Source organism: Argiope bruennichi, chromosome 4, assembly GCF_947563725.1.
Source record: "Argiope bruennichi chromosome 4, qqArgBrue1.1, whole genome shotgun sequence".
NCBI classification, from domain to species: Eukaryota; Metazoa; Arthropoda; class Arachnida; order Araneae; family Araneidae; genus Argiope; species Argiope bruennichi.
In genome coordinates this window covers 120,251,829-120,259,540 of record NC_079154.1, presented here as the reverse complement: position 1 = coordinate 120,259,540, position 7,712 = coordinate 120,251,829, and positions in this window count along the sequence as shown.

Sequence of the window (7,712 nt, the reverse complement as noted above, 5' to 3'; positions counted from 1 at the left end):
ATTCCAAATGAAACAAAATATCTAAATGTTTTTCATTCAGATACGTTTATAATTTTTAAAAAATACTACATATTTAATTTAAATTCTTAGAATGAAATTATGCCATCATTTCTTATATCGTGTTAACCCTAAATACCCTGTATTTTATTTATAAGGCAATTACATTTTACTTCCGTGACTAAACTGAAAATAGGCTATTATCACCACTGTGCTTTTTCAAAGAAGTCTATATGTGATTCAAAATTTTCAAACAATTTTCAACAGGTATATATCATTCATTACAGAGCTGCATCAAAAAGCTACCAGTGATAAAATTTGATGCATCATTCATATCACTTAAAGTGACACCAAGAATTTTGAAATCAAATTTGTCATCAATTTTGTTTATTTGTTTTGCGTAGCATGCATTTCGTTGCGAGCTGAACAAAATGTCACCTCATTATAAACCGATTTACAGCTGGTACAAAAAAATTATATATATATATATATATATATATATATATATATATATATATATATAAAAATTCTTGGAATGCATGAAAACAATTTTGATTTAATATAAGTAATAATGACAATAATAGCAACTTTTTTATAAACAAAATATGAAAACAGAAGTAAGTATATTTTTAAGTTATTAATACAAAGTTCCAAAAATTTATTTTTGTTAAGCATGTGAGCTAAATCGGGAATTGAAAAGTTGTCAGCTTGAGATTAGAAACTTCTCTTCGGATTATAGAGAAATGGGAGACAGCAAATAAATGATGCAATTTCTTCGTTCCAAACAAATTTAGTTAGTCTGATATCACAAACGTGTGGAAAAATCTAAAGGAAAGAAATAATAAAAGCCTAAACAACAAATATTAATCAGGCGCCTGTGTGTATATGTTCTACTTTCTCATTTTTTAATCAATTGTCTTTCTTTATATCTTCCTGTTCGAGAAAAAATAGTTTTTCATAGTTTCTTAAAAAAATAACAATTTTTTCCTATTCTTTCTGATGTTTTATTTTATTAATTTTTAATATTTTGAAATGTTTTTTTTTTCCCTTGTGTGCTCCATTTCTTCCTACCTCAATTTTCTGGATTCAGATCAAAGCTCTAAAGTCTCCAGTTTTGTATTTATTTATTCAATATATATGGTTATTTCCACTTGACGTATTCGTTTCCTCTTTCATATTAAATCCTTTAAAAAAAGTGATTTCTTTAGTTTGATCGATCCTAGTGCCATCTATTGACTTTTTTGAAAGTGAGGAAGTGCAAGTTTACCGAAATTTTATGGAACCTCAAATATTACGGAACATTTTCCGACCTAAATTTGCCGAATGTAATACCTTTAAAAAAATTCAGACAGTTTCTTACTTTTTCTGTAATTAGAATATTGATTTTTTTTTCCAGAAAAATGTGTAATTCAAGTATATTTACATAAATATGCTATCTAAAGAAAGAGCAAAGGAGTTTTATCTCTTAACAATACACTGGGAAATTGTCTAACTTTATAATTTTTATCTATTTAGAAAAACAAAAGGCACCAGCGTAACAGCCAGCTGTGGCTTTAGATAGAAAATTTAAATGACCTTCAATATGTATTGAAAACGTGGTTCACATGACTTCTAAAAATTAAGATTTCCAGCTCTCTTTCCTGCTATACATCTCGAAATGGCAGCTAATTAAAATGATTTGGGGTACTTTTGATATTACATACAAATCGCCAAAAAAAATAGAAACATCGCCATCTGAAGTTGCCCGTGATAAATCGCCAACAAATGAAACCTTAATACAAACCATTTTGGGGAAAATTTGGCTTCGTAGTTAAAATAGTAAGTGGCATGATATGAAAATCGCCAAATAAACCGGCGGAGGCAAATATCAGCAAGTATTTAATTTTGTAATGTATTGGTCAATAATTCATTCTTATTAAGATTTTCTGTTGGCGATGCAATCTGTTGTATTACTATTTAAGGCACAGAGAGGAGAACGAAACAGAAAAAACGAATTGTCTAAAAGACGAATGAAAAATAAAGATTAGTTTTGCTTGAATGGTGTTAATGTAGAAAAGAAAAATCTTTATTTTAATTATATAATCTATACACAGTATAAAATGAAGTCTCCTGAATACGCCGGTATGTTTGAAATAAAAGAACTCTAGAAATACTTAACTGATATTGGAGATATTTGTGCTGTTTTGTATGGCATTAAATGGGGAAGGTTTTAGTATATTGAAGTCATATCAAAATAAAAAAAGGAGTTTTATAATTGTGATTTTAATTACTTTCCTACTACGATTTGCGCATGGGTAAAACAGAAATATCTGTGCTTTACACTTATGTAGAGCAGTATATGTGCTTTACACTGTGCTTATACGTATGTGCGAAAATCTCAAACTGCAATCTCAAACAGCAAGAGCTGTGGTATGTATATGCGATACATTTCATTGTTCACGTCTGATTTTAAACAGCGATTCAAAACTCATTATGCCCCAAAAAATTAACTGATATTGGAGATATTTTAAAACAACTTTTCTATGGTAATATTTTTAGTGAATTTTTTTGTCTATGAACATATCATATTTTTACCTTTTTAACAGTCTAAATATTTATGAATGTGTGCTATAAAAAGTTGTTTTGTAGTTATTTTTGATGGTTTCTAAATATATTTTTATGTTTATTTGATGTTGCGTGACATGCCCATGTCATATCGAGTGGAGGCTAGACTTAAGTTTCCTCTTGAGCGTTATGCCACGGGCAACGCTGTGCGGGTACTGCTAGTGTACAGTATAGAAATTTAACTAAACTTATTTCAGTAAAAGATTAAAATCATATGAACTGGTTCCTTATCCCCCCCCCTCCCGCCTACTTCGAATATTTCCTGTTTAAGAATGTGATATGACAGCTAAATTTAGAAATAAAAAAAAATAAAAATTAAAGCTATAAAATGAAAACTTGTTCTTTTTTGAAAAATGAGCCAGAAATGTATCAGGTCGCTTTTGTAGATGGAAACGTTTTCAAAATTTCTGGGAAGTGACATTTAAAATTCATTGCAGTGATGTCAATGAGTTGTTGAACTCGCATGGGAAAAGGATGACCTTCGACGAGCTTACAGAGAAAGTGAATTGCCATTATTGACACAGACATCATAAATCCAGGCTCAATAAAGAGACAAATGTCGATTGCAAGTTTGACAGTAAATTTCATTTTTCTTGAAAATGATTATAAATATTGGTGTCAATCGATTCAGATGTCATTCTTGTTACAACAATAAAAGTAAAAAATAATAGATTGCTGTTGAATAATTTTCACTGAGTCGTCAAATGAGTTCGGAGAACATTTTAAATTTATCGAAATATCTTCGTTGTTTTTTTATAGTTTTATTAACTTCTTCGTGAAAGCATTTTTAAACATTAAATCTGGATAGACCTGTAACATATAATATTTTATAAATCTTACATACTTCTGTTCTTTGTGCTATGTGTTTTGTCTAAACGAAAGCGATTGAACTTCAACTAATAAAAATAACTTTCTTGCTTAAACTTTTTAAATTCTTTTAACCTGGATTAAAAGAATTTAAATCCAGATTAAAATATTTATGGCACCAATGAGAAAGATTTGAATTTCTTTATAACAGTGAAATATATTATAAAATAAACATAAAACTATTTTTAAACATTATTGAAAATAAACGAAAAATTACATAGCAATTTAACTGCTATCGTTCAAAAGATAATTTTTTTTAAATATCCATTCGTGTGCTATAATATCTTCGGCTGTTTTAATGAAAATTATATTGCTGTCAGTCAATGTATATGAAAAATAAAAATACCTTAAAGCTAATAATGTATATTAAAAAAATGCTGTCCCTAAAATGTTTTTAGGAAATTGTCTACTTATTTAAAATTGTATAAAACTTTTTCCTATGGAATTTCCTATGGTAACACCTCTTTTTGATATTATGAATAGATTTATCGTGGCAAAATTACACAGAGTAAGAATTTTGATTAATTTATCATGCACATCTAGCTTAATTAACATAACTAAACACAGGATATCTGACATTTTCTATTAAGGATTGTTTCCATATTTATAATATTTAAATACTATCTGGACGTCGATAATAGTATTTTTTTTTTATTTGATATCTGTGGTATTTTGAAAGCATCAGTGAAGTTACAATGCATATGTTGAATTCGATTTGTGCTTTATACATGACAAAAACTTCATAGTGAAAATTTCTAGTAGAAATTTGATTCTTTTCCACAAAGAAAATTCCAACAAAAAAAAAACAATGAATATTTTGTTTAAATTTCGTTTGGGCCTGAATCGCCATCATGCTGAAAGCATGAAATGAAACATTTTAAAAGAAATAAATTTTAATATATATCTTCATTGTTTAAAAGACATATTAATATTAGTTTTAAAATTAATATCTTACTGATCAAGAGAGAAACAAATTAATTTATTTTGATGTTTTGGATTTAATTCTTGCATTTCTTTATCAATACATACTATTCCTATCAACAATGCTTACTTATCGTACAGAGACATGAAATGATACATCATTTTATTTTACGAGTTAGAAAAAAATGTAATGTGTTTCATTTACTGAGAAATGAAAATAAATTTTCTTCCATGCGATAACGGCAATTTACTGTTCAATGCAAACGTTTTTTGAATAGGAATGTTTCATGATATGAAAATACATATACACATAATCTAGTGAATTAAAATTCATATTTTAATCGATTAATTATTGATTTATTTTTGGTCAATTTTTTTACTAATAACCTCGAGAATATTTGTTGGATTTGTTTGAGATTTGGTATCAAATATAGGCATTTTACGAGCATAGGCAATGCGCATTATAAGATGTCTCTTTTAATAATCTATTCAATTAAAATTCACATTCTGAATCAACTTGTTAACTGATTTATTTTAAATTAATTATTTTTATTTAAGCAACTTTGTGAAAAATCATATGATTTATTTATTTTATTTGGATTTATGGCTGGGGAGCATCTACGTTTGTACATAATATTATTCAAGTAGTTGCTCAATGTTTGTAAATATTGCACTAAATAAAAAAAAAAAGTAATAAATGTCATATCAGATAGAAACCTGAGAAATTAGATTTGACAAATCGTTATTTTTTAATTCATAAAAAATGGTAATTTTTACTAATTTATTTATTTTACAAGTAGACTAAAAACATTTTTATTCAATAGACTACTTGGGGCCTCTCTTAGACCTGCAACGCTAGGCAATTGCTTAATCGAAAATCCGCCACTGGCCGGATTACTTCGAAGTACCACAACATAAATACTTTGGAGACATGGTGCAGGCATCTTCAACGGAACGCAATAACACTGAAGGGGAAAAAAGCACGTTCGAAAATGAAAAGCAGGCTGTCAAGATATAAAATAGAATTATTCTGCAAACGTTTCTTCTTGTTCAGTTCACATTGCTGGGCGCATAATTGGGTGTGGGCTCTCGGTCCTGGGTCGTCTGGCGCCACTCAGAAATAGACATTTTTTTTTCTTCCAAGCATAGGTCACGGAACTTTTCAGCGAAATAAAAGGAAATTCGGATTCTGAAAGGCGTCACGTTTCCTTTTTCCTTCCGTCAAGACCAGATAAAGTGTGGGTGCTGACACTGAGGAAACGCAAGGGAATTTTTTTCAGCACAGAATTTCAATATGTATTGTAAGCACAATGACCAGATTTTATGAATTGCAATTCGGGTCTATTTAAATATTGAAGAAGAAGGCTGAAAGCAGTGACGGATTTAAATATTTTGCGGTCCTAGTCAGTACATATTATGAAGCGTCTCCTTTAATAAAATAGTCAATCTAACCACATATTTCAAACACTTTTAATGATTTTTTTCGGGGGGGGGATTTTTCTTATTTTAATAACTTTGTAAAAAGTATTTGTTTTTACTTATGTTTGACTCCAAACTGCCTTGACATCCACAGTTGTCCAATATATTATTGAAGCAAATGTTTAGTGTTAGTCAATAAAAGAAAGCATAATAAAACCTACTATATGAACTTACTTGCGTTTGATAAAGTGTTAATTTTATCCAAATACATAACTGAATTCATATTTTTTTTTACAAATTTATTAATTTGTTAACAATTCCTTCTCAGTCTAGAGACCCTAAAAAACTGTTTAATCTGCCTTGTCAGAAACTCGCCACTGCTAAAAAGATTAAAAGTTGGATAGTCCCAATAAAGTCCATTTTGTTGTATAAGTATTTTCACTTTCCCGTTATTTTTAGGGTCACCTAGTATTTTACGCGTTAAATACTTGATGAAAGTATTTAATGCGTACTTTCACCTTATTGAAAGTGAAGCATATGCACCAATATACAATGTATGCAGTGGGCATCACGGTAATTTCGTACAGGGCGCCAAACATTCTGGAACTAACTCTGTTAAGATACCGTTCCGAAAGAAAAGGGCTTTGTGATAAGTTTCGCAATGACACATAATAAAGGCGACAACAGCGCTGCGAGAGATAATTTTTCGAATTTCTTAATCGCACTCACGGGATGAACAAGGTACTCTCTTTTATACTATTTGAATACTTTGTAATATATGCTCAGTTTCTTCGTATCGTGAACATGTAAAGAAAAAGAAAAAAAAAAACCTTTTTTTTTTCCATTAATAAACATTTTGTTCAGATCTACAAATTTGTCGACTATTCCGATCCTTCTTGAGGCATACGGATAAATCTGAATGATTGGACCGCCGCGACAGCACTGGCGGGAACTGAGATTGAGCTCTAAGGGCCATCACCGGCCACGATGTAACCCTTCCTTTGGGAGGTTAGACCGTGGTCGTGATGACCTTCCATGGAGGTTTTTAAACGACCTTACACCATTTATGCACCCTGGGTGACGAGAACCAACCACCATACCGGAAGCTTCTCATCTTCATATCTTATGTGGCTCCAATGAGGCATAGATTTGAAAGAAAGATAACAAATTTCTTTGACCCAGTTGTCTGCGATTTTGATTGTCACGTTCACATACATATTTATAAACAGAAAGACAGAGTCTGTACTTTGATAAATTTGATCTAATATCTAAAGCAGATTTACAACACTGATGTAAGAATCATATCTAGCTAACAGCATTGTTGAATTCCCACGTTCATGCACACGGACAAATATCTGTGAGAAATTCGTCAATGCAAGACAGGCAATCTTTCCGCTTATCGGTTTCACTCAAAATTTGTTAAGATCTAAAATTTTAGCAAAAAAACGACATACTAAATGTACATTTTATCATTTCATCCATCGAACCAGCAACATTTCATTCGTCTAGTTCTTTGCATGGAGTGGTGTTGGGTTATCGCATTCACATGTACGATTTTTCAAACAGTCAGACGTAGATTTTCAGTATTGGGGAACCTTCACAAACACTTGAACGTAGAGACCAAGAGACGGTCAAACCGTGGGTTGATACACGTGTACAACTTTGATGATAGAACTGTAAATCCCCTCACATAATGTTTTTATCCATTCTGTCATTGTAATATTCTTTTCCAGTTATCATATTCATTCATATACATTTGGGTAGACTCTAAAATTTAATAGATCTGCAAATTTGGTGTGAAAGAAGACACCCAAAGAAGACATTTCATCTTTCAAGTTCGTCTCAGATCCAGATCAATGATGTGTACGTGTGTGTGTGTGTGTGTGTGTGTGTGTGTGTGTGTG